At 40.4% G+C, this 27,111-nt stretch overlaps 1 protein-coding gene across 25 annotated transcripts in view; it reads left to right on the top strand.

Moving 5' to 3' along the window:
- Nucleotides 1-1,322: 1,322 nt before the first annotated feature.
- The window catches only part of LOC103692000 (uncharacterized), a 443,265-nt gene continuing 417,476 nt past the window's right edge, over nt 1,323-27,111 (top strand). For all 25 annotated transcript variants that reach the window (XR_015636080.1, XR_015636077.1, XR_015636084.1 and 22 more), the window contains exon 1: nt 1,323-1,580. The gene's annotated coding sequence lies outside the window, so the exon portion shown is untranslated. The remainder of the gene's footprint in view (nt 1,581-27,111) is intronic.

The raw sequence follows: 27,111 nt of genomic DNA, 5'->3' as shown, positions 1-27,111 counted from the left end.
TAAATTTGGGGATATTCAAAGGGACACATGCTTAGGAGGTGACTGAGATAAGAAGAGGTCCTGAGGTGCAGACTCGGGGGATGGGGGATACAGAGCCATGGCAGTGAGGTGGACTGAAGAGAAATCATCAAGATCTTTCCATAGCAGGAAGCAAGTAGGGCTTCCAAAAACATGAGGTATGGTGACTCCTGAATCGAGGAGACAGCTGGCCTGGCCTCAACTGCCCTTGAAGAGATGGCTATGTGTGGAGATTCTTGGATTCTTCTAGGACTATCTCAGCCTGGATGGTTTCATTTCAGGGTAATGTCAAGGGTGCAGAACTCAAACCTCTGTATGACTGCATTGCACTGGCTCTGCCGTCAAAGTTACTGACAATCAATCTTGGACTAGAAGTTAGTTAGGGTCCTTGTTATAAAGGGTCTCAACTCCTTGCATCACAAACAGAGCAATTATAAAACAGAAACAAACACAAAACAAAAACAAACAAATACCCCACATCATCAGCTACCTCTGTGTCCTCCTTGAGGATTTCTATAAACTTGGATGGAGGTGAGGATTACACTCAGCTCGTTTCTAGATGTCTTGTGGAGTGAATGGAGATAAGAAATTGAAAACAGAGAACAGGAGATAATGGACACCATGTGTTGAGCTAAAGGATTGAGCAGGGAGCCAAAGAGCACTAGAAAGGAGGGCTTTCTGGTGTGGGGAATAAAGACTGTCCAGACTCACACTAAGTCAGAAATGAAGTCTGGTTGTTCGGGATAAATTAGGGGAGAGTCTCTTAACACAGCTTCTAGTTGCTTGGTAGCTACAGTTTTGTTTTCTTCTGTGCAGAAGCTATGCAATTCACAAAAACGAGAGCAACAAAGAACAGAAGAACACAATCAAACCACCCCAAACTAGTGAGATGACCCTGAGTAACCTTAGTCTATGGAACTCCATTTCTTTTGTTGAAAACATGAAGCAGCAAGGTCAAATGATCTCTAGTATGTAACAGTTCTAACGACTCAAAGCCTTTGCTATTTCCTAATTCAAATCCCAGATATTCTCTACTAAAGTTCAGACTTCTGTTTAGAGGCCCAGATTAAACATACTAGCTCTTATATTTAGGTTAGGTTATCTTTATATGTCTGCTTCCTTTCTAACATTCTGAGTTGAAGTCTCTTCGGCTCTTCAGGGGGAGGAATAGTGTGCATGTATCTTTCTGGAAATCACAAGTGACCTAGTTTCTCTAGAATGAAACGTGACCACATTGTTTATATTTTGTTTGTTACCAGGCAATGGAGGGGAAGACTCCTAGGATGCTGTGTCAGATGTCTTTTGTACCTTTAGTGCATCTGCAGAGGGAAGAGTGTAAACACTGCTCTGGGGAGCGGAGGAGGCTATAAGGAAATGAACAGTAAAGACAGAGAAGCAAGATGGCAGCGGTGGAAAGGGAGCAGAGACGGCCTTGGTGGTGCAGAGGAGAATCAGGGAGCCTGCTCTTTGCCTATGAAGAGTAGAAGACAGTAGTAGCATCCAGATGATTGTGTCCAAACCCAGCAACAACAGACTACACAGCTCCTGACTACTGCCAAATGGTAAGCTTCACAAATATATGTTTCTATGATCTGGATTGTACACCCAGCAGATAGGCATCAGAAACATTTCTTGGCAGAAACTGCCTTAATGTAAGATCTAGTAGTCCGTAGGAGGGTGTCTCACACACCTGATGGCTATGTACTTTTATCTGCAAGCTAAGCTGAGATTTAGACAAGGTTTTGAAAGGTACATTTTTTTTGTTTTCCCCTTGAGAGTTGACTTGGACTGTGTAAACTATTTTCGTCCTGTTTCTTCATTATCACATGTTTAATTTCTGTCACAAGATTCTTCTTCACTGTTTGTACGGACAGAGAACAAATCCAGATAGAAACTTCAGCATTATTGATGCCGTGATGTCTCTTAGTGGCCATCTTATAATGGTTATTCCTCATTTCTCTGCAGTACACCCCCCCCACACACAAAATGTGCATGAGGGAGAGAGGGAGGAGGAAAAGTGAGAGGGACAGAGAGACAGAGATAGAGACAGACTTCATAATATAGACGGATCTGACAGATTTGTTATATTTTCCCCCTTGCCTCCTTCATTTCCTTTTAATAAGATGAAAAAAATGTCTCTGGGAAATCAGAAGGATGCCTTAACTGGCCATTTCCGAGGAACATGTGTACACACTAGCTTCCAACATGCAATCAAACCCTTCAGTTTATGTATGCATATCAGTAGGCCTCACTGAAATATGGTCTTCCTAGAGGCCCCCTCCTGTTGGGAAGTCCTGAGGCTGTGATTGTTTGGTAGAAGGGACGAAGGACTGACTATAATCTGTGAGGAGAGAAATCAGAGAAGATGAGACACCACCGTAGACTTTAAAGGATAGAAATAATCTGATAAGAAGAACATAAAACTTTACTTCAGGTTGGGATTATCAATATCTCGTACACTTCCGTGTAATTTTGTGATGTTTCTATCTATCTATTACTACCCCAACAAATCATTAAGATCCAATGATGTTGCCTATCATTAACAATGGTCAGGAAAATGTTTTTCATCTGTAATTAATTCTTAAAAATTGGAATATTTGGGGAATGATTCTTAGAGCTGGCTCTTTGATGGTCACGTCTAAGGCCATGTGTACCCATGAGAATGGAATGATGGATTCCAGATGAATTCAATTCTATTTCAGGCTCATAAGATTCTTGTTGATTAAGAACAACTTTTTTACTTAAGAATTGGTACAGGTACCTCAATGATTGCTATATAAATACCAGGCGCTATCACTAAAATTTCAAGAGTGGTTGCCTGTTACATATATTTTAATCTAGTAAATACTGTTACTATTTATCTAAACTAAAAAAAAATCATTTCTGTTATTTTTCCTTCCTCTCCTATTTTAAAGGTTCCATGACAACTTGAGCAGTAATCTGCTTAAATTTCCCACCTAAAGAGACCTTTCCTCCTGCATGTAGAAATGAAATTCCCAGGCCCAAAGATGAGGGAACAAAATTATGTTCGCACTTCAAAACTCCAAATGAAAGAAGTCTCAGTGGAGTCCAAGTCCTGATCAGAGGGCTTTGTATGATTTTTTCAGGCACGACCATAGGCAGTTAGAGTGATTTTTTTTAACTAGAAGGCCTCCAGGGGAAAACTGCCTTCCCCAACCCCACTTGGGGCACATTTATAATACATCATAGTTTCTTTTTTTTCCCCTCTGTCTTTATTAAATTGGGTATTTCTTATTTACATTTCAATTGTTATTCCCTTTCCCGGTTTCCTTGTCAACATCCCCCTAACTCCTCCTCCTCCCCTTCTATATGGGTGTTCCCCTCCCCACCCTCCTTCCATTACTGCCCTCCTCCCAACAATCCCATTCACTGGGGGTTCAGTCTTGGCAGGACCAAGGGCTTCCCCTTCCACTGGTGCCCTTACTAGGCTATTTATTGCTACATATGCAGTTGGAGTCCAGGGTCAGTCCATGTATAGTCTTTAGGTAGTTGGCTTAGTCCCTGGAAGCTCTGGTTGGTTGGCATTGTTGTTCCTATGGGGTCTCAAGCCCCTTCAAGCTCTTTCAGTCCTTTCTCTGATTCCTTCAATGGGGATCCCATTCTCAGTTCAGTGGTTTGCTGCTGGCGTTCGCCTATGTATTTGCTGTATTCTGACTGTGTCTCTCAGGAGAGATCTACATCCGGTTCCTGTCCGTCTGCACTTCTTTGCTTCATCCATCTTATCTAGTTTGGTGGCTGTATATATATGGGCCACATGTGGCTCTGAATGGGTGTTCCTTCAGTCTCTGTTCCAAACTTTGCCTCCCTATCCCCTCCCAAGGGTGTTCTTGTTCCCCTTTTAAAGAAGGAGTGAAGCATTCACATTTTGATCATCCGTCTTGAGTTTCATGTGTTCTGTGCATCTAGGGTAGTTCGAGCATTTGGGCTAATAGCCACTTATCAGTGAGTGCATCAGTGAGTGCATCTCAGCTCCTTCCCAAACCCCATTGCTTCACATCACGCTTTCTCACACTTATCTGGGAACTTTGCTGCCATGAGGCTCAGGCTGGGGACTTTGGGTTAGTTCTCACCTTTACACTGTAATCTGTTTACAGGGTCTGGGAGGAACCTTAAAGGTAGATTTCCCCTCCAACTTGGAACCCAGAATGTGTTTATTCCCAGCTTGTGGGCCCCTTTTCATCAGAAATGAAATGAAGCCCATGCCTATGGTGACCTATCTGTCCCTCTGAGGTGTGTCTCTCCATGAGCACAAAAAGAGCAGGGAATATCACTTTGCCCACTTTCAGCTTCCGCCTTATATGTCCCAGCAGGAGGTTTGACTTGATTGACAGGTCACTGTGACACCAGTGAGCCTTCTGACAGCTGACCTCCCTATGGTTCTAGCTTGGTCCTTTGGTTGAGTGATTCTCCATGAATCATTTAAGTTTTCTGAGCTTCCATTTTACTGAAAATTGGGACTATAATTCTTGTCCCATGGATTTGTTATGAAGACAATACATAATACTGGTAAAAAATAGCATAGCCGGCAGGCTGCAACTCAGGTAAGCAGTTACAAAATCTGAAACACAGAGCAGATTCATGGTCACTTCTCTTGTGCTGCTTAAGCAGAAGTCAGGAGTGTCAAAATACTTTAAATATATGTGAAACCCAAGGCTATTGATGACCTCCTAATGTCTGATTACTTTCCTTTTTTAAAAAAAATTGGATATTTTTTATTTACATTTCAAATGTTATTCCCTTTTCTGGTTTTCCATCCACAAGCCCCCTCCTCTTCTTCTATAAGGGGGTTTCCCCTCCCCAAACATCTGCTCCCTTCCTGCCTCCTCGCCCTGACATTCCCCTACCCTGGGGTTTCTAGCCTTGGCAGGACCAAGGGCTTCTCCTCCCATTGGTGGCCAACAAGGCCATCTTCTGCTACATATGCAGCTGGAGCCATGGGTCTGTCCATGTGTACTCTTTGGGTAGTGGTTTAGTCCCTGGGAGCTCTGGTTGGTTCGTACTGTTGTTCTTATGGAGTTGCAAACCCTTTCAGCTCTTTCAATCCTTTCTCTAATTCCTCCAATGGGGACCCTGTTCTCAGTCCAGTGGTTTGCTGCTAGCATTCACCTCTGTATTTGTCATGCTCTGGCTGAGCCTCTCAGGAGACAGCTATACCAGGCCCCTGTCAGCATGTGCTTCTTGGCTTCATTAATATTGTCTTGTTTTGGTGGCTGTGTGTGTATATATATATATATATATATATATATATATATATATGCTGTATCCCCAGGTGAGGCAGGCTCTGAATGGCCATTCCTTCAGTCTCTGTTCCAAACTTTGTCTCCATATCCTTTCCTATGAATATTTTTGTTCCCCTTTTTAAGAAGGACTGAAGTATCCATACTTTGGTCGTCCTTCTTGAGTTTCATGTGGTCTGTGGATTGTATCTTGGGTAATTCGAGCTTTTGGCCTAATATCCACTTATCAGTGAGTGCATACCATGTGATTTTTCGATGTGATTGGGTTACCTAACTCAGGATGATATTTTCTAGTTCCATCCATTTGCCTATGAATTTCATGAACTCATTGTTTTTGATAGCTGAGTAATATTCCATTGTATAAATATACCACATTTTTGGTATTCATTCCTCTGTTGAAGGGCATTTGGGTTCTTTTCCAGCTTCTGGCTACTATAAATAAAGCTGCTATGAACATAATGGAGCAAGTGTCTTTGTTATATGTTGGGGCATCTTTTGGGTATATTCCCAGGAGAGGTATAGCTGGGTCCTCAGGTAATAGAATGTCCAATTTTCTGAGGAACCTCCAGATGGATTAACAGAGTGGTTGTACCAGCTTGAAATCCCACCAACAATGGAGGAGTGTTCCTCTTTCTCCACATCTTTGCCAGCCTCTGTTGTTACCTGAGTTTTTAATCTTAGCCATTGACTGGTGTGAGGTGGAATCTCAGGATTGTTTTGATTTGCATTTCCCTGATGACTAAGGATGTTGAACATTTTTTAGGTACTTATCAGCCATTCAATATTCCTCAACTGAGAATTCTTTGTTTAGCTCTGTATCCCATTTTTAATAGAGTTATTGGCTCTTTGGAGTCTAACTTCTTGAGTTCTTTGTATATTTTGGATATTAGCCCTCTATCTGATGTAGGATTGGTAAAGATCTTTTCCCAATCTGTTGGTTGCCGTTTTGTCCTAATGACAGAGCCCTTTGCCTGACAGAAGCTTTGCAGATCTATGAGGTTCCATTTGCTGATTCTTGATCTTAGAGCATAAGCCATTGGTATGTTTTTCAGGAAAATTTCCCCAGTGCCCATGTGTTCGAGGCTCTTCCCCACTTTTTTCCTATTAGTGTGAGTGTATTTGGTTTGATGTGGAGGTCCTTGATCCACTTAAATTTAAGCTTTGTACAGGGTGATATGCATGGGTCGATTTGCATTCTTCTACATACTGACCTCCAGTTGAACCAGCACCATTTGCTGAAAATGCTATATTTTTTTCCATTAGATGGTTTTGGCTCCTTTGTCAAAGATCAAGTGACCATAGGTGTGTGGGTTCATTCCTGGGTCTTCAATTCTATTCCATTTATCTACCTGCCTGTCTCTGCACCAATACCATATAGTTTTGTTTTTTTTTTTTATCACTATTGCTCTGTAATACTGCTTGAGGTCAAGGATGGTGATTCCCCAAGACGTTCTTTTATTGTTGAGGATAGTTTTCATTATCCTGGACTTTTTGTTATTCCAGATGAATTTGCAAATTGCTCTTTCTAACTCTATGAAGAATTGTGTTGTAATTTTGATGGGGATTGCATTGAATCTGTAGATTGCTTTTGGCAAAATGGTCATTTTTCCTACATTAATCCTGCCAATCCATGAGCATGGGAGGTCTTTCCATCTTCTAAGATCTTCTTCAATTTCTTTCTTCAGAGACTTGAAGTTCTTGTCATGCAGATCTTTCACTTGCTTGGTTAGAGTCACACTGAGGTATTTTATGTTATTTGTGACTATTATGAAGGGTGTCATTTCCATAATTTCTTTCTCAGCCTGTTTATCCTTTGAGTAGAGGAAGGCTACTTATTTGTTTGAGTTAATTTTATACCCAGCTTCTTTGCTGAAGTTGTTTATCAGGTTTAGTAGTTCTCTGGTGGAACTTTTAGGGTCACTTAAGTATATTATCATATCATCTGCAAATAGTGATATGTTGACTTCTTCCTTTCCAATTTGTATCCCATTGACCTCCTTTTGCTGTCTGATTGCTCTGGCCAGGACTTTGAGTACTATATTGAATAAGTAGGGAGAGAATGGGCAGCCTTCTCTAGTCCCTGGTTTTACTGGGATTGCTTCAAGTTTCTCTCCATTTAGTTTAATGCTAATGGTTTGCTGTATATTGCTTTTACTATGTTTAGGTATGGGCCTTGAATTCTTTATCTTTACAAGACTTTTAACACGAAGGGATGTCGAATTTTGTCAAATGATTTCTCCACATCTAATGACATGATCATGTGGTTTTTTAATTTGAGTTTGTACACATAGTAGATTATGTTGATAGATTTCTGCATATTAAACAATTCCTGCATATCTGGGATGAAACCTACTTGATCATGATGCATGGTCATTTTGATGTGTTCTTGGATTCAGTATGCGAGAATTTTATTGAGTATTTTTGTGTCGTTATTCATAAGGGGAGTTGGTCTGAAGTTTTCTTTCTTTCTTTCTTTCTTTCTTTTTTTTTTGGTTCTTTTTTTTTTACCATATATAATATATAGTATATTATTTTTTTTTCTTTTTCTTTTTTTTATTAACTTGAGTATTTCTTATATACATTTCGAGTGTTATTCCCTTTCCCGGTTTCCGGGCAAACATCCCCCTCCCCCCTCCCCTTCCTTATGGGTGTTCCCCTCCCAACCCTCCCCCCATTGCCGCCCTCGCCCCATAGACTAGTTCACTGGGGGTTCAGTCTTAGCAGGACCCAGGGCTTCCCCTTCCACTGGTGCTCTTACTAGGATATTCATTGCTACCTATGGGGTCAGAGTCCAGGGTCAGTCCATGTATAGTCTTTAGGTAGTGGCTTAGTCCCTGGAAGCTCTGGTTGCTTGGCATTGTTGTACTTTTGGGGTCTCGAGCCCCTTCAAGCTCTTCCAGTTCTTTCTCTGATTCCTTCAATAGGGGACCTATTCTCAGTTCAGTGGTTTGCTGCTGGCATTCGCCTCTATATTTGCTGTATTCTGGCTGTGTCTCTCAGGAGCGATCTACATCCGGCTCCTGTCGGTCTGCACTTCTTTGCTTCATCCATCTTGTCTAATTGGGTGGCTGTATATGTATGGGCCACATGTGGGGCAGGCTCTGAATGGGTGTTCCTTCAGTCTCTGTTTTAATCTTTGCCTCTCCCTTCCCTGCCAAGGGTATTCTTTTTCCTCATTTAAAGAAGGAGTGAAGCATTCACATTTTGATCATCCGTCTTGAGTTTCGTTTGTTCTAGGGATCTAGGGTAATTCAAGCATTTGGGCTAATAGCCACTTATCAATGAGTGCATACCATGTATGTCTTTCTGTGATTGGGTTAGCTCACTCAGGATGATATTTTCCAGTTCCAACCATTTGCCTACGAATTTCATAAACTCGTTGTTTTTGATAGCTGAGTAATATTCCATTGTGTAGATGTACCACATTTTCTGTATCCATTCCTCTGTTGAAGGGCATCTGGGTTCTTTCCATTTTCTGGCTATTATAAATAAGGCTGCGATGAACATAGTGGAGCACGTGTCTCTTTTATATGTTGAGGCATCTTTTGGGTATATGCCCAAGAGAGGTATAGCTGGATCCTCAGGCAGTTCAATGTCCAATTTTCTGAGGAACCTCCAGACTGATTTCCAGAATGGTTTTACCAGTCTGCAATCCCACCAACAATGGAGGAGTGTTCCTCTTTCTCCACATCCTCGCCCGCATCTGCTGTCACCTGAGTTTTTGATCTTAGCCAATCGCACTGGTGTGAGGTGAAATCTCAGGGTTGTTTTGATTTGCATTTCCCTTATGACTAAAGATGTTGAACATTTCTTTAGGTGTTTCTCAGCCATTCGGCATTCCTCAGCTGTGAATTCTTTGTTTAGCTCTGAACCCCATTTTTTAATAGGGTTATTTGTTTCCCTGCGGTCTAACTTCTTGAGTTCTTTGTATATTTTGGATATAAGGCCTCTATCTGTTGTAGGATTGGTAAAGATCTTTTCCCAATCTGTTGGTTGCCGTTTTGTCCTAACCACAGTGTCCTTTGCCTTACAGAAGCTTTGCAGTTTTATGAGATCCCATTTGTCGATTCTTGATCTTAGAGCATAAGCCATTGGTGTTTTGTTCAGGAAATTTTTTCCAGTGCCCATGTGTTCCAGATGCTTCCCTAGTTTTTCTTCTATTAGTTTGAGTGTGTCTGGTTTGATGTGGAGGTCCTTGATCCACTTGGACTTAAGCTTTGTACAGGGTGATAAGGATGGATCGATCTGCATTCTTCTACATGTTGCCCTCCAGTTGAACCAGCACCATTTGCTGAAAATGCTATCTTTTTTCCATTGGATGGTTTTGGCTCCTTTGTCAAAAATCAAGTGACCATAGGTGTGTGGGTTCATTTCTGGGTCTTCAATTCTATTCCATTAGTCTATCTGTCTGTCTCTGTACCAATACCATGCAGTTTTTATCACTATTGCTCTGTAATACTGCTTGAGTTCAGGGATAGTGATTCCCCCTGAAGTCCTTTTATTGTTGAGGATAGCTTTAGCTATCCTGGGTTTTTTGTTATTCCAGATGAATTTGCAAATTGTTCTGTCTAACTCTTTGAAGAATTGGATTGGTATTTTGATGGGGATTGCATTGAATCTGTAGATTGCTTTTGGTAAAATGGCCATTTTTACTATATTAATCCTGCCAATCCATGAGCATGGGAGATCTTTCCATCTTCTGAGGTCTTCAATTTCTTTCCTCAGTGTCTTGAAGTTCTTATTGTACAGATCTTTTACTTGCTTGGTTAAAGTCACACCGAGGTACTTTATATTATTTGGGTCTATTATGAAGGGTGTCGTTTCCCTAATTTCTTTCTCGGCTTGTTTCTCTTTTGTATAGAGGAAGGCAACTGATTTATTTGAGTTAATTTTATACCCAGCCACTTTGCTGAAGTTGTTTATCAGCTTTAGTAGTTCTCTGGTGGAACTTTTGGGATCACTTAAATATACTATCATGTCATCTGCAAATAGTGATATTTTGACCTCTTCTTTTCCGATCTGTATCCCCTTGAGCTCCTTTTGTTGTCTGATTGCTCTGGCTAGAACTTCAAGAACTATATTGAATAAGTAGGGAGAGAGTGGGCAGCCTTGTCTAGTCCCTGATTTTAGTGGGATTGCTTCAAGTTTCTCTCCATTTAGTTTAATGTTAGCAACTGGTTTGCTGTATATGGCTTTTACTATGTTTAGGTATGGGCCTTGAATTCCTATTCTTTCCAGGACTTTTATCATGAAGGGGTGTTGAATTTTGTCAAATGCTTTCTCAGCATCTAATGAAATGATCATGTGGTTCTGTTCTTTCAGTTTGTTTATATAATGGATCACGTTGATGGTTTTCCGTATATTAAACCATCCCTGCATGCCTGGGATGAAGCCTACTTGATCATGGTGGATGATTGTTTTGATGTGCTCTTGAATTCGGTTTGCCAGAATTTTATTGAGTATTTTTGCGTCGATATTCATAAGGGAAATTGGTCTGAAGTTCTCTTTCTTTGTTGTGTCTTTGTGTGGTTTAGGTATAAGAGTAATTGTGGCTTCATAGAAGGAATTCGGTAGGGCTCCATCTGTTTCAATTTTGTGGAATAGTTTGGATAATATTGGTATGAGGTCTTCTATGAAGGTTTGATAGAATTCTGCACTAAACCCGTCTGGACCTGGGCTCTTTTTGGTTGGGAGACCTTTAATGACTGCTTCTATTTCCTTAGGAGTTATGGGGTTGTTTAACTGGTTTATCTGTTCCTGATTTAACTTCGATACCTGGTATCTGTCTAGGAAATTGCCCATTTCCTGAAGATTTTCAAATTTTCTTGAATATAGGTTTTTATAGTAAGATCTGATGATTTTTTGAATTTCCTCCGAATCTGTAGTTATGTCTCCCTTTTCATTTCTGATTTTGTTAATTTGGACACACTCTCTGTGTCCTCTCGTTAGTCTGGCTAAGGGTTTATCTATCTTGTTGATTTTCTCAAAGAACCAACTTTTGGTTCTGTTGATTCTTTCTATGGTCCTTTTTGTTTCTACTTGGTTGATTTCAGCTCTGAGTTTGATTATTTTTGGTTCTTTTTTTTCCGGAGCTGGGGACCGAACCCAGGGCCTTGCGCTTCCTAGGTAAGCGCTCTACCACTGAGCTAAATCCCCAACCCCTGAAGTTTTCTTTCTTTGTTGGGTCTTTGTGTGGTTTAGATGTAAGTGTAATTGTGGAGGAATTCGGTAGTGCTCCTTCTGTTTCCATTTTGGGGAATAGTTTGGACAGTATTGGTATTACGTCTTCTGTGAAGGTCTGATAGAATTCTGCACTAAACCCATCTGGTCCTGGGCTTTTTTGGTTGGGAGACTTTTAATGACTGCTTCTATTTCTTTAGGAGTTATGGGACTGTTTAGATGGCTTATCTGGTCCTGATTTTACTTTGATATCTGATATTTGTCTAGAAAATTGTCCATTTCATCCAGATTTTCCAGTTTTTTTTGAATATAGGCTTTTATAGTAGGATCTTGTGATCTTTTGAATTTCCTGACATTTTCTGTTGTAATCTCTCCCTTTTCATTTCTGATTTTGTTAATTTGGATATATTCTCTGTGTCCTCTGATTAGTCTGGCTAAGGATTTATCTATCTTGTTGATTTTCTCCAAGAACCAGCTCCCAGTTTTGTTTATTCTTTGTATAGTTCTTTTTGTTTCCACTTGGTTGATTTCAGCCTTGAATTTGATTATTTCCTGCCTTCTATTCCTCTCGGATGTATTTGCTTCTTTTTGTTCAAGAGCTTTTAGGTGTGCTGTGAAGCTGCTGATTCATGTTCTCTCCAGTTTCTTTTTGGAGGCACTCAGAGCTATGAGTTTTCCTCTTAGCACTGTCTTCACTGTGTCCCATAAGTTTGGGTATGTTGTGCCTGCCTTCATTTTCATTAAATTCTAACATGTCTTTAATTTCACACCTTCATGTTAAAAGTCTTGGAAAGATCAGGAATTCAAGGCCCATATCTCAACATAGTAAAAGCAATATACAACAAAGAAGTTTATTTATTTCTTCCTTGACCAAGTTATCATTGAGTAGAGGGTTGTTCAACTTCCATGTATATGTGGGCTTTCTGTTGTTTTTGTTGTTTTGGAAGACCATTCTTAGTCTGTGGTGATCTGATAAGATCCATGGGATTATTTCAATCTTCTTGTATTTGTTGAGGCCTGTTTTATGACAGATTATATGTTAAATTTTGGAGAAGGTAACATGAGGTGCTGAGAAGAAGGTATATTCTTTTGTTTTAGGATTAAATGATGTATAAATATCTGTTAAATCCCTTTGATTCATAACTTCTGTTATTTTCTCTATGTCTCTGTTTAGTTTCTGTTCCCATGATCTGTCCATTAATGAGAGTGGGGTGTTCAAATCTCCTATTATTATTGTGTGAGGTGCAATGTGTGCTTTGATCATTAGTAAGGTTTCTTTTATCAATGTAGGTGCCCTAGCATTTGGAGTATAGATATTCAGGATTTAGAGCTTATTTTAGTGAATTTTCCTTTGATGAATATGAAGTTTCCTTCCTTATCTTTTTTGATAACTTTTGGTTGAAAGTCAATTTTATTCGATATTAGAATGGCTACTCCAGCTTGTTTCTTGGGACCGTTTGCTTGGAAAATTGTTTTTCAGCCTTTTACTCTGAGGTAGTGTCTGTCTTTATCACTGAGGTGTGTTTCCTGTGTGCAGCAAAATGCTGGGTCCTCTTTACATATCCAATCTGTTAGTTTATGTCTTTTTATTAGGGAATTGAGCCCATTCATGTTAAGAGATACTAAGGAATAGTGATTGTTGTTTCCTGTTACTTTTGTTGTTAGAGGTGGAATTTTGTTTGTGTGGCTCTCTTCTTTTGGTTTTGTTGCAAGTAGATTACTTTCTTGGGTGTAATTTCCCTCCTTGTTTTGGAGTTTTCCATCTCTTATCCTTTGTAGGGCTGGATTTGTAGAAAGATATTGTGTTAATTTGGTTTTCTCATGGAATATCTTGGTTTCTCCTCCATGTTAATTGAGAGCTTTGCTGGATATAGTACCCTGGGGTGGTATTTGTGTTCTTCTTGAGTCTGTATGACATCTACCAAGGATCCTCTGTCTTTCACAGTCTGGTGAAAAGTTTCGTGTAATTTTGATAGCTCTGCCATTATGTTACTTGACATTTTCCCCTTACTGCTTTTAATATTCTTTCTTTCTTTTCTGCATTTGGTGTTTTAACTATTATATGATGGGAGGAATTTCTTTTCTAGTTCAATCTGTAGGCTTCTTGTGTGTTTATGGGCATCTCTTTCTTTAGGTTAGGGAAGTTTTCTTCTATAATTTTGTTGAAGATATTTACTGGCCCTTTAGGTTGGGAGTCTTTGTTCTCTTCTGTACCTATTATCCTTAGGTTTGATCTTCTCATTGTGTCCTGGATTTCCTGTATGTTTTGGGTTAGGAGCTTTTTGTATTTTACATTATCTTTGATGGTTGTGTCAATGTTTTCTATGATATCTCTGTCCCTGAGATTTTCTCTTCTAGCTCTTGTATTCTGTTGGTGATGTTTGAGTCTATGACTCTTGATCTCTTTCCTAGGTTTTCTAACTCCAGAGTCCCTTCGTGCTTTCTTTATTGTTTCTATTTCCATGTGTAAATCCTGGATGGTTTTGTTCACTTGTTTGGTTTTGTTTTCTTGTAATTCTTTAAGGGATTTTTATGTTTCTTCTTTAAGGGCTTCTACTTGTTCACCTGTGCTGTCCTGTATTTTTTTAAGGGAGTTATTTATGTCTTTCTTAAAGTCCTCTATCATCATTATGAGATGTGATTTTAAATCCAAATTTTACTTTTCTGGTATGTTTGGATATCCAGTATGTTTTTGGTGGGAGAACTGGGCTCCGATGATGCCAAGTAGTCTTGGTTTCTGTTGCTTAGGTTCCTGCACTTGCCTCTCACCATCAGGTTGTCTCTGGTGTTAGCTTGTCTTGCTGTCTCTGTGTCTTGACCCTCCTATAAACCTGTGTGTCAGCACTCCTGTAGATGGGTTTTCTTTCAGATGGTTCTGGGACCAGAGAGCTGTTCCTGGGTTTGTGTGTTCTGTTGTGCTCTCCAGGAGGGTCTCTTGGAGCAGAAGAGTTGTTCTTACCTCTGCTCTCAGGTCTATCAGTACTCCTAGTGACTGGCTTTCAGTTCTTAGTGCAGGCAGAAACCAGAAGGCATTTGATTACTTTCTTTGCTACCATTTTCTAATTAATTATGGGAAAGCAATATTGTTTGCCTACTTTATTGGTTCTCAACTTTCCTAATGCTGTGGCCCTTTAATACAATGTTGTAGTGACTCCCAACCATAAAATCACTACTTTTTACAGCTACTTTGTAACTGTAATTTTGCCACTGTTATGAATTGTAATGTAAATATCTGATTTGAAACCCTAAAGGGTTTGTAACCCAGAAGTTGGGAACTACTTGTCTTCTTGATAAACCTTTACTTTTCTTTTTTTTTCTTCTCTTTTTTTCTCCATCTTTATTAAGTTGGATATTTCTTATTTACCTTTCAATTGTTATTCCCTTTCCCGGTTTCAAGGTCAACATCCCTCTAACCCCTCCCCATCCCCTTCTGTACGGGTGTTCCCCTCCCCATCCTCCAACCACTACCACCCTTCCCCCAACAATCCCATTCACTGGGGGTTCAGTCTTGGCAGTACCAGGGACTTCCCCTTCCACTGGTGCCCTTACTAGGCTATTCATTGCTACCTATGCAGTTGGAGCCCAGGGTCAGTCCATGTATAGTCTTTGCTTTTCTTTTGACATATTTTGCTGGCTACCTTTTCCTGTGAGTGCTGAAATTTATTTTGTATCCTGGGGACACAGATAGTCTTCCTACAGTGTCTCAGTGACACTGGTCTTATTTTTCATCAAAGCTGGCAGGAGCTATCAGAAAAGTATTTATGAAGAGCCAAGAGGAAAAGTCTTCATTTATGTCCAACATAGGTTCCCAGAAGGTCTGGGAAGAGTTTGGTTCAGTTGAACACACTTAATCACATGTGTGTTGATTTAGCTTCCCTGACTTCTTATCTGTTCTTTAAATTTCTCATGGACCGAGACAGCTTCCCAAATAGATTACCTTTACCTGAGAACTTGATTTGGTGTTTGATTGTGAGTAACTTTAAAAAATATATAATCTTTACATTGTCTCTCTCTTTTTTTTTAATCTTTATTAACTTGAGTATTTCTTATTTACATTTCGATTGTTATTCCCTTTCTCAGTTTCCAGGCAAACAGCCCCCTAACCCCTCTCCCTCTCCTTCTATATGGGTGTTCTCCTCCCCATCCTCCCCCCATTACCACCCTTCCCCCAACAACCACGTTCACTGGGGTTCAGTCTTGGCAGGACCAAGGGCTTCCCCTTCCACTGGTGCTCTTACTAGGCTATTCATTGCTACCTATGAGGTTGGAGCCCAGGGTCAGTCCATGTATAGTCTTTGGGTAGTGGCTTAGTCCCTGGAAGCTCTGGTTGGTTGGCATTGTTGTTCATATGGGGTCTCAAGCCCCTTCAAAATCTTCCAGTCCTTTCTCTGATTCCTTCAACGGGGTCCCATTCTCAGTTCAGTGGTTTGCTGGTGGCATTCGCCTCTGTATTTTCTGTATTCTGACTGTGTCTCTCAGGAGAGATCTATATCCAGTTCCTGTCAGCCTGCACTTCTTTGCTTCATCCATCTTGTCTAATTGGGTGGCTGTATATGTATGGGCCACATATGGGGTAGGCTCTGAATGGGTGTTCCTTCTGTGTCTGTTTTAATCTTTGCCTCCCTAATCCCTGCCAAAAGTATTTTTGTTCCCCTTTTAAAGAAGGAGTGAAGCATTCACATTTTGGTCATCCCTCTTGAGTTTCATGTGTTCCGTGTATCTAGGGCAATTCAAGCATTTGGGTTAATATCCACTTATCAATGAGTGCATACCATGTTTGTTTTTCTGTGATTGGGTTACCTCACTCAGGATGATATTTTCCAGTTCCATCCATTTTGCCTATGAAGTCATTGTTTTTGATAGCTGAGTAATATTCCATTGTGTAGATGTACCACATTTTCTGTATCCATTCCTCTGTTGAAGGGCATCTGGGTTCTTTCCAGCTTCTGGCTATTATAAACAAGGCTGCTATGAACATAGTGGAGCATGTGTCTTTGTTATATCCCAACCAAGTTCTTAAATAGGTAGCAAATGCTTTTAACTGCTGAGTCATCTCTCCAGCACCTCATTTTGTTTTTTGACACAGTCCTCACTACGTAGCCCAGGCTAGCCTGCGTGTTGTTTTATTAAAAAAAAAAAAAAGGAGCTAAGGGTAGGTTTGATAGAGCTAGGTATGGTAGGTGAGATACCTCTGAGTATCCATCCTGAGGCATCCCTTCCCCCTGGGGTACCAGCCATATAACGATGGATTTAGTATAGAATATAGTTTACTTAGGGCATTGAAAGGGGAGTTGGGAAGGAGTAGAGACAGAGAAAGGCAGGCAGGCAGGCAGGCAGGCAGAGAGAGAGAGAGAGAGAGAGAGAGAGAGAGAGAGAGAGAGAGAGAGAAAAGAGAGAGGCCAACCAGGAACACAGGAATGGGTGGGTGCAGAGGAAGGATAGAGAGGGAGAAAGGGTCAGGGGAAAAGGGGCAGAGAATGTAAGAGAGAGAGGAGGAGGCAAACAACCCCTTTTATAGTAAGCCAGGCATTCCTGGTTATTGTCAGGTAACTGTGGGTTGGAGCCTAGAAGGAATGCTAACATTCGTCCGTTTTGGTTTAATTAAAAATAGTACAAACTAGAAAGAGGTGATGGTGGAGCAGGAATAGGGTTGTCATGATCTTTAGCTACTTCCTGCTGACTTTGGGGTGATATGTCTGGGAAACCTAAGAGAATGGGAATGAGGATGTTGGGCCAGTCTTAGGAGAGTTGGCTATTTCCTTGCTGTCCAGAGTCTATGGAGCCATCTGTAGGTAGGAGCAGGTCCAGTACGAGCATCTGTGTCTGTGAGAGTCAACAGGAGCCCTGGATATAGATTTTGAGCAAACGCTTGGACTTGGCAAGATGCTGAAACACACACACACACACACACACACACACACACACACACACACACACACACAGTAGAGATAAAGTAAAGTATGTTTGAGAGGAAAATTTTTTTCTTAGGTGTACATTTGAAACCCTTAGGTCTTGGTGGTTGGAGTGAGGTGAGGGGAGTCCCAATCCCAGGGAACAGGAGAGGAATTTCACTCTTTGGAATAGGTAATGTACTTAACTTTATCTACCTGAAGAGGCACCCCCCCCACCTCACCATATCATGCTTCTACCAAAACATATATCCTGGCCTTCTTTTTTCTAAAAGACCACACTGTGACTCCTGCCTCAGCCTTGGGTGTTCAGGTTGCTCGCTTGTGTTTCTGTGAGTCCTGCTTTGTTGATTAACTGTCAATCACCCATAGCATTCAAGACATTCTAGGTCCAACATCCAGCACTATTGAAAACAACAAAGGAATATGTGTGTTTTGGAACAACACAATAATCTGAACATTCTGGAGGTGTTGGCAAGAGGAATTGAATTTGGGACTGGAGCGATGGCTCAGTGGTTAAGAGCCCCGACTGCTCTTCCAGAGGTCCTGTGTTCAATTCCCAGCAACCACATGGTGGTCACAACCATCTGTAATGGGATCCGATGCCCTCCTCTAGTGTGTCTGAAGACAGTTACAGTATACTCATATACATGAAATAAATAATAAAAAAGAATAAATTTAAGAATATACTCGATGATTTGTCATTAACGTTTTTAGCTTGTTTTTCCTTTGTGTAGGTGAGGCAATACGAGTGAATGGGAAGCCAGAGAGTTGGTTTGGAGACTTGAAGATAGGTTGGAGCCAGTATATGGCAGGGTCCTGGCAACAACCAAAATGGACGATTTTATGGCCACCAGGGGGATATTTGGAGTCCTTAAGATCAGGGCACAAGCTGAGTTGGAATGAGGGTATCTCCTGGTTGGTATAAATTTGGACCACAGGAAAGCTGCTGGTAAGAGACCCTGATGGTATATTCGTCTCACTCTGGGATGGACTGGGATTGACTTTGGCATGAAATGACTGCTGGTTTTGGAGTTGAGGTGATTTATGGTATTGAAGTTGAGGTGACTGCTGGTGTTGTAGTTGAGGTGCCTGCTGGTGTTGTAGTTGGGGTGACTGCTGGCGTTGTAGTTGGGGTGACTGCTGGTGTTGTAGTTGGGGTGACTGCTGGTGTTGTAGTTGGGGTGACTGCTGGTGTTGTAGGTGGGGTGACTGCTGGCGTTGTAGTTGAGGTGACTGCTGGCGTTGTAGTTGAGGTGACTGCTGGCGTTGTAGTTGAGGTGACTGCTGGCATTGTAGTTGAGGTGACTGCTGGCATTGTAGTTGGGGTGACTGCTGGCGTTGTAGTTGGGGTGACTGCTGGCATTGTAGTTGAGGTGACTGCTGGCATTGTAGTTGGGGTGACTGCTGGCGTTGTAGTTGGGTGACTGCTGGCGTTGTAGTTGGGGTGACTGCTGGCATTGTAGTTGAGGTGACTGCTGGCGTTGTAGTTGAGGTGACTGTTGGCGTTGTAGTTGGGGTGACTGCTGGTGTTGTAGTTGGGGTGACTGCTGGCGTTGTAGTTGGGGTGACTGCTGGCGTTGTAGTTGGGGTGACTGCTGGCGTTGTAGTTGGGGTGACTGCTGGCGTTGTAGTTGGGGTGACTGCTGGCGTTGTAGTTGAGGTGACTGCTGGCGTTGTTGTAGTTGGGGTGACTGCTGGTGTTGTAGCTGAGGTGACTGCTGGTGTAGTTGAGGTGACTGCTGGTGTTGTAGTTGAGGTGACTGCTGGTGTTGTAGTCGGGGTGACTGCTGGTGTTGTAGTTGAGGTGACTGTTGGTGTTGTAGATGAGGTGTCTGCTGGTGTTGTAGGTGAGGTGACTGATGGTATTGGACTTGAGGTAACTGCTGGTGTTGGAGTTCAGGTGAGTGCCAGTATTGGGATTGACATAGCTGCTGAAGTTGGACTTGAAATGCCTGCTTAAGTGGGACTTGAAGTAACCGCTGGTGTTGCTGCTGGACTTGAGGTGATTGCTGGTGTTGGAGTTGAAATAACTGCTGAAGTTGGTCTTGAGGTGACTTCTGTTGTTGCTCTTGGTCTTGAGGTGGCTTCTGTTGTTGCTCTTGGTCTTGAGGTGGCTTCTGTTGTTGCTCTTGGACTTGAGGTGACTTCTGTTGTTGCTCTTGGACTTGAGGCGGCTTTTGGTGTTGCTCTTGGACTTGAGGTGACTGCTGCTGCCCTTGTTCCTTTTGACTGTCATGTTTGACTTTCTTGCATTTTGCTCGTTAGTTCTTGAACCAAATCTGTATTGCTATGGGGTCTATCTTCATTTGTGATGCTAATTTCTTTCTGAGATCACTGCTTGGGTATGGGTTCTGGTCAAAGAAAAGCTTCAGTGTCTCCACTTGTTTCCCAGTGAATGTAGTTCGACTCCTTTGTAGACACTTTGGGGTCTCACCTTTAGGAAGGACCTGAGTGTCTGACATCCTGACCATAGCTGCTCCCAGGTACTGCAAGTAAGGACATACATTGTCTCTTTTAATTTTTAAAATTTTTTGAAATATAACAGTATAAGAACAGAGTAGGTAGTATGTATGTGTTTACAAATGCACATGTATGTAATTTGTGTGTAGCAACAACTAAAGAAAAATACCATCAAAGATCCTCAAGAGATGGAAATCAACACAACGATGTGATAATACCACTTCAAAACAAAATCAATACACTTCTTTTTTGGTGGGGTAAGAGGATAAAAATCATAAATAACACAAAAATCAGATAAATCCTAAATTGTGGTTGAATAATACAACACTGCTCTGATTCAGATTGGTTTAATCAAGTAGAAAACAATAAGTAAAACACTTACTGAAACATAAAGTGAGAAAATAAAATTTCCATATTCTAGGATGGAAATGATAAGTTAGAAGTTATTGTGAATGACAGTTGATCATTTGACTGAAATTTGAGCAGTGTGGCTTACATCTGTAATTCTGGCATTTGGGGAGCTGAGGCAGGAAGATTACTGGGAGTTTGAGTCCAGCCTTGGATATAAAGTGAAATCATGAATATGATTAATGAAAAAAACCAAGATGTATTGATTCAAACCTGTGGAGATTCAGTGAAGTAAGCTAACATTATTAGAGTCTGATATGTGAATGACACAACGCTTGTGTCTGGAAGACTGTAAATGGAAATTCACACTCAGGGTATTGTTGTCTTTGGACTGACTAAAGGAATGGCCATCACTGAAGTGGATGGTCATAGAGGAACATATTAGAAACAATCTGAGGTTTTTTTGATAATTGAAAAATGAATTAATTTTTGAGTGTCATGTTTATTACTTTGATAATATTAATTTTGAGACTCTTATTGAAATTCATTCTAATTTAATAAAGGGTATAAAAAGACCTGGAAGTGTAAAATTGTGTGTAGCTATAATAATGTATTTTATTTATTTAGAGGGGGTAGGTGTAATAGATATGATCTACTCTGAGCTACCTCAGGTGCTCAAAATGCAAGGTGCACCCCTGAGGAACCAGTATCTCCCTTCCAGGTGTATCAATAGCTTAGTTTATACTTACACTTACTACTCTTGTGCAAATTCTTGTCTTATTTGATGAACCTGATGTTCAAATCTCTTCATACAGCCCTCTCCACATACATACACTGTTTTGTTTCAGGATGGCAGAATAAAACAAATACTTATATTCTCAAAATTGTAAAGAAAAACTCGTTTCCTTTCAAGGCATATTGTTTTTACCTTGATTTTTCTAGGTAATCTTTGATGCTAGATTCATATAATATGTTCAGAATTATGAAATCATTAGATTTATTGCAGCAGAATTTTGAAGGAGTTGCTTTCCTAAAAGGGATAATAGTTTAGGTGAGAGAAGCTATAAGTTCACTTAAGAAATTAACAGACACTGGGGCTGGGGATTTAGCTCAGTGGTAGAGCACTTACCTAGGAAGCGCAAGGCCCTGGGTTCGGTCCCCAGCTCCGAAAAAAAAAAAAAAAAAAAAACCAAAAAAAAAAAAAAAGAAATTAACAGACACAATGTGAGCTTGTACTAATTTAGATTCCTGTTGATACTCTATGGGCATGGTTTAGGTGTTTTGTTGGAAAAGTATAACAATGGTAACCCTGAGTACTACATACTAGTAACTCAAGCAATGGTGGGGACCAGAGCTGTTACTATAATTGAGTGACATATTTTAAAAAATATTGTTCCATTCATCAGATAGAGTGGAATGATGCCACAAATACTGCCCCCTTTGCATTCTTCCTTTTCTTCTATACCACAGCAAGGAAACTCCCCTGTCTAAATTTCACAAAAATGCCCGTGAAATAATCCAGTAGCATGTCTGAGATTGTGACCCAACCTTGTGTTTCACTGGTATGTTTCTAGACCACATATCAAAGTCATTTCTACATCTAGACGAGTGTGTGGTTTCCTATAGCAAGGCTGCTCTTGGGGATGGGGAGAGAAAGAGAGAGAGAGAATGAATAACTGGTTTCTCCTGAGGAAAGTACCCCCTGAGGAATGGATTGGGTGGGGATGATAGACAGAGAAAGTATAGGAAGCTCGAAGGCATCCTGTTCTTCTAGATGTCCTCCTACTAGCCTCTGGCTCTCCTAATTATGGCTCTTATTGAATGAATGGCTCTTGTTCTAGATGAACTGGTGAGTTCTGAAGAAGGACAGTGAATCATGGTGGTATAAAAACCTTTGTCATCCTGTGTGGAATGGATGCTGTCTGTTCAGTGTATCATATTACTCGACACTGAAGGATGGTTGCCAAGAGACCCATATCGATGGATAGATAAGGAAAGATCTTTACAGTATGTTTTCATGGGATGGCAGGGGAATTTTGAGGGTCAAGGGGGAGATAGGCTGTGATGACTAGGTTGGGGAGATTTGCTGGTTATCAGTTTCTAAGTGGTGCATCTTGGGAAATGACATAGGGACAGTTTGATGCCAGAACATGATATTCCTTAGTTAATTTTGTGCAAGGACTATTTTAAAAAAGAACCTGGTGATTTTTCCATATCTATTTATGTTCAGAAGGGATCTTAGGTTATAATCTACTAGGTAATTTTCTCTACCTTGTGAGAGTACACAGTGATAGTTATATTGAGATCTGGATCAAGGAAGGATGTTCCTAAACCTGGTTTTGACCATTAACTAGCGGGGGACTGGGAAGTGTTTGCTTGTCTATGTTAGAAATGTTAAACACATTTATCTTAGAGTATCAGATGCATTAAATGAGTTAAAAGATGAAATGACAAAAAGTCTGTACTCAGTAATTGTTCCCCATAAAAAGGCTGTGCACTCAGAATGAGAACCCAGCAAAGTAAACACGTGGACCTTGCTGTTAAGTTGGACATTAAATCTATCTAGCTGTGTTGCTTAATGTGCTCTCAGGGACAAGCTATTTAACTGTGACATTTGCAAATTGGGATCACAGTGACATTTACTTCATAATTCATTCTGAGGAATAAAAAGCAAATAATGCTTCATGCAGTGTCTGGCATGGAATAAATTCTTTTTTCTGTCCTCATACCTTACACAATTGACCCTTTCCACCCTTTAAAAAAATATGCTCAAAAAAAGTACAAATGGCCAATAAATGAATGAAAGAATTTCAACATTTTTAGCTATCAAAGAAATGCAAGTGGCAACTACATTGAGTTTCTGTCTCATCCCAGTCAGAATGGCCATCATCAATACAAATGCTGTTAAGGATGTGGAATGGTGAGATCTGTATGCACTGATGCTAGGAATTGGTGTAGTCACACTGAGATCTGTATGGAAGTTCTTTAAAAGATCAAGTAGAACTACCACGTGATTCAGATATTTTTACCTTGATTGTGATTACCTGAAGTAATCAATAAGACTGTATAGTACAGAGTTACCTGCACACACATGCTTATCATGGGACTATTCATAACCAAGTCACAGTGTTCTTCAGTATATGGATGGGTAAAGAAAATTGTGGTGTACAAAAAGAGAAGCTTAAAACCTTGTATCTTTCAAATTCATGACCACAAACTAGTTAGTTACTTATGTATTTGGGGGTATACACCCTCCTTAGCTTTCCTCAGTTTCTATCTGGTTAGCCTCTATCCAGAGCAATAACAAGAGCAAGAAGCCCCAAACCATAGAAATGTGCTGCAAAATCCAGGAGCTTGGAAGGCAGAAGAAGAAAGCTGACATATGTACATCCTCCTCTCTCTCTCTCTCTCTCTCTCTCTCTCTCTCTCTCTCTCTCTCTCTGTGTGTGTGTGTGTGTGTGGGTGTGGGTGTGGGTGTGTGTGTGGGTGTGTGTGTGTCAGTATGTCTGTGTGTTGTGGTATACACAAAGAACAGAGGTTGACATCAGAAATCTTATTTTTGAGGCAGAGTCTCTCATGGAATCCGGAGCTCCCTGCCTGACATTGACTAGATTGGTCCTCCAGTGAGCATCAGGGATCTGCCCCATCTCCACTGCTGGGATCACAAGTTCACATGACCAACCACGCCTGGCTTTTTAATGTGGTTACCTCTACAGTGCCTATGGGCACACCCCATCTTGTTCTGGATGCCCACTGATTATTTCAGTTGTTGGATGCAGGGCAAAATGAAAGTTAAGGACACCCAGTTTAGGACAGTGGCAGCAGAGTATAGTGCGGTTCAAGCCCATGCCATGTGACTGGCAAAGATTTACATGCCTGTGAAGATGGTCCAGCTGCCCATCCTGGGGCAGCAGATTACAAGACTGCTTCTATTTCCGATGTGAAGCCAGCTTAGTTATTCTTTACACCTTAAAGCTGAGGTGACAGATGTGAGCTATGTTCATTTACTGCCAGCCTTAAGCAACACTCAACTCCTGGAAGCCTAAAGCCTGCAAACATGAGGCGTTAGAAGTAGTCCCACTCCCACTCCCCAGGGATGAAGATTTTGGGGATGTTCCAAAGTTACTCTGTTCCCTTCTATGAAAGTTAGATTGCTGATCTCACAGCATTGCTGGTTTCGAAATTGTGGGATTTTGAGTTATTACAGGGATTAGAAGAGGGGAGTGAGAACATGGAACATTCAAATGCCACAAAACTAGATGGCCTGACTCTTGGGAACAACAAAACCCTAAAGTCCCTGAAAGACTTCAGTTAGCTTCCACAGATCTGGGAAGGTTGATTTCAGCATCTCTCTCTACTACATATTGCTTTTGTGGGGAGAAAAAAAATTGTTGCTTCCAATACTATTGTTCTGGAAGGTTCCTTTTCCCCAAATACTTCAAAGCTCCACCCCGCCCCCATTCGTAGAAGAAAACTTAGATCATAAGCGTTCCCGGAAGTGAAATAAGACCTATTGTGTAAAAGGTTACCACCACCTGGAATACCACTGTGCTAAGGTTTGTTTTCTGCCTTTTCATAGCCTTTGATGATGCCTTTCTGACTGTAGTAGCCACATAGTGTGAGGACTATAAAGTAAGTTTATTGAGAAGAGGAGTATTGTGCTCAATGTCTAAGACCAAGATTTCTGCCAAAAAAACCAAGTCTGAGGTAGAAAATGTACAATAATGTAAAAACAAAAGTTAAGGCAACTTATAATTTCACTTTCTCCTGTATATTACATGCCATATTTTCAGTTACATATATAGGTACATTTTATACATATATATGAGTATATTTTTAATAAAAGATCTGTCATATGTTGATCATATTCTTTGTAATGTATAAAGACTAATTTTTCATGTTTATAATATTTAGATGTACAATATTCCATAAATATATTTATATATAATTATATTTATATATAATTTTTATTTTTATAAACTTTGTAAAAAAGGATATATTTTAATCTAGGGCAGCTATGTTATTTCCAACTTAATACTAAAAATAATATTACCTCAAATATCCCTGTAAAGACTTTGCATCTCTGATCAGTTAACTGAGATTACTTGCTGAGAGTCTTCTACAGTTTTAAGTTTTAAGGCTTGTGATAAATGCCTGCACTTTATACAGCGATAAGTACGAAGTTGGAAACTGAAGTATCTAAATATAGTTTCTCTATTTTCATTATAGGAAGAAAACTTGTAGAACGGTTTGTTAGATATTTTAAAGCATTCAAATCACAAGATTGGTGAGTTTTCAAAAGCTGAGTATACTGGTGTGGCTGGCCCTCATGCTCATCAAGGTCAGGATGAGGCAGAAGGTACAGAGAACACAGCACAACTGTGCTACTCTCTGTATTCCGAGTGGACCTCAAGCTTCCAACAGACACCCCATCATAGTAGCCCTGTGTGCTAGGATTACAGTGACCACCATGCCTATCACAGTAGCTGAGTTAACTAGGACGTACTCTACAAATAACCATTAAATATTTAGTATTGGAGTTGGTCCTGTGCAGAAGGGAAAACCAGGTCACCAAAGTCAGTCTCCTGAGATTTTCAGTTCTCCCATTTTCTGTTCTGGAGATATGATCGAAAGTACAATATTTAAATTTGAGACGGGTAGCTCAAGTTCCTCATTCCTAAAATTAAAGACAGCAGAGTGTAAAATGGTTGAGCAGATAGGAGAATGCCTACAGCACAGTGAATACCTAATACATTTCAGTTCTTCTGTTTTCTCCTAAGTGATACAGACTCTTTGTTCAAGGAATAGTCAGTCAAAGGAAGGGTAAGAGGACAAGGGCTTCAGTAAGTAGAGACCATGCATGGTTAAGTACAGAGCTGTCCAAAATGGAAAAGAAAAACACAGCTTAGCCTTTGTGTGCTGTATTTTTATTTCTTATGAAAAGACATTACTCATGTGTCAGTCATATATACAATATATAGTGTATCTTAATTAATACTATATGTCAAAACTCACGAATCTGTGTTCAATTTTTATAAATTAGACATCTGTTCTCAAGAGACAACCATTATGTTCTATTTGCTTTGAAATAAACATGGGGATGATTTCATTCTGTATTGTACTATTCTGTTTGTTGTGACTATAACACAATGCCCGGAGAAGGGTACTTGTCAATGGAAAGAGTCTATTTAGCTCATGGTTTTGGAGGTTGAAAGTTCAATATAAGGTAGACACACCTATTACGGCTTTGATGAGGGTTCCCTTGGCTACAATGCGTGTCAGAGGAGAGGAAGGAAACAGCATCACGTGGAAGAGTGTCAAGCACAGAGTGGCCTTGCCTTCTCTCTTGAGTCTTTATAACGCTCTAATCACTTTCAATAGGCTCTATCTCTTAAAGGGCGACGTTCTATCACTGTTAGACTGGGAATCGAGTTTCCAGCTCATGAATACTGATTCAGACAGTATCCAAGTTGTAGCATGAATTTTTTCAAAGTGCTGTGTCTTTCCTGGATCCAATATAGACTCCATAGCTTCCTCCAGGATCAATGTAAAAGTGTCAATGTTCTGTTAACTTTTATTGTCATTTAAAGAGCAATTATTAGACAGAAGACTATTATTGATCTCTATCTTTTATTTGTCCCCTTAAATTTTAAGGCACTGAGGCCAATACATACAAAACTATCTGTAAGATTTTATGCATATTAAAATGTAGACATTATTTAGAAATAATAAACCATTATATAGCTACTAAATAATGTCAGAATAAGAGTGGTATAAAATGAAAGTGAACCATGTTTTCCAAAGAGATGCCCTCTGAGCCAGGAGACCATAAGGGAAGGACACGTTGAACATTTTGTGAGCGCCGTCCCTCCAAGAGGCTACACAGTATATCCTTTCCTGGAATGAAAAAAGTTTGCAGGTGGAGGAAAGAGGCT

This window comes from Rattus norvegicus, chromosome 13 (genome assembly GCF_021556685.1).
Source record: "Rattus norvegicus strain SHRSP/BbbUtx chromosome 13, alternate assembly SHRSP_T2T, whole genome shotgun sequence".
Classification (NCBI taxonomy): Eukaryota; Metazoa; Chordata; class Mammalia; order Rodentia; family Muridae; genus Rattus; species Rattus norvegicus.
This window is presented reverse-complemented; position numbering and strand designations above follow the sequence as displayed.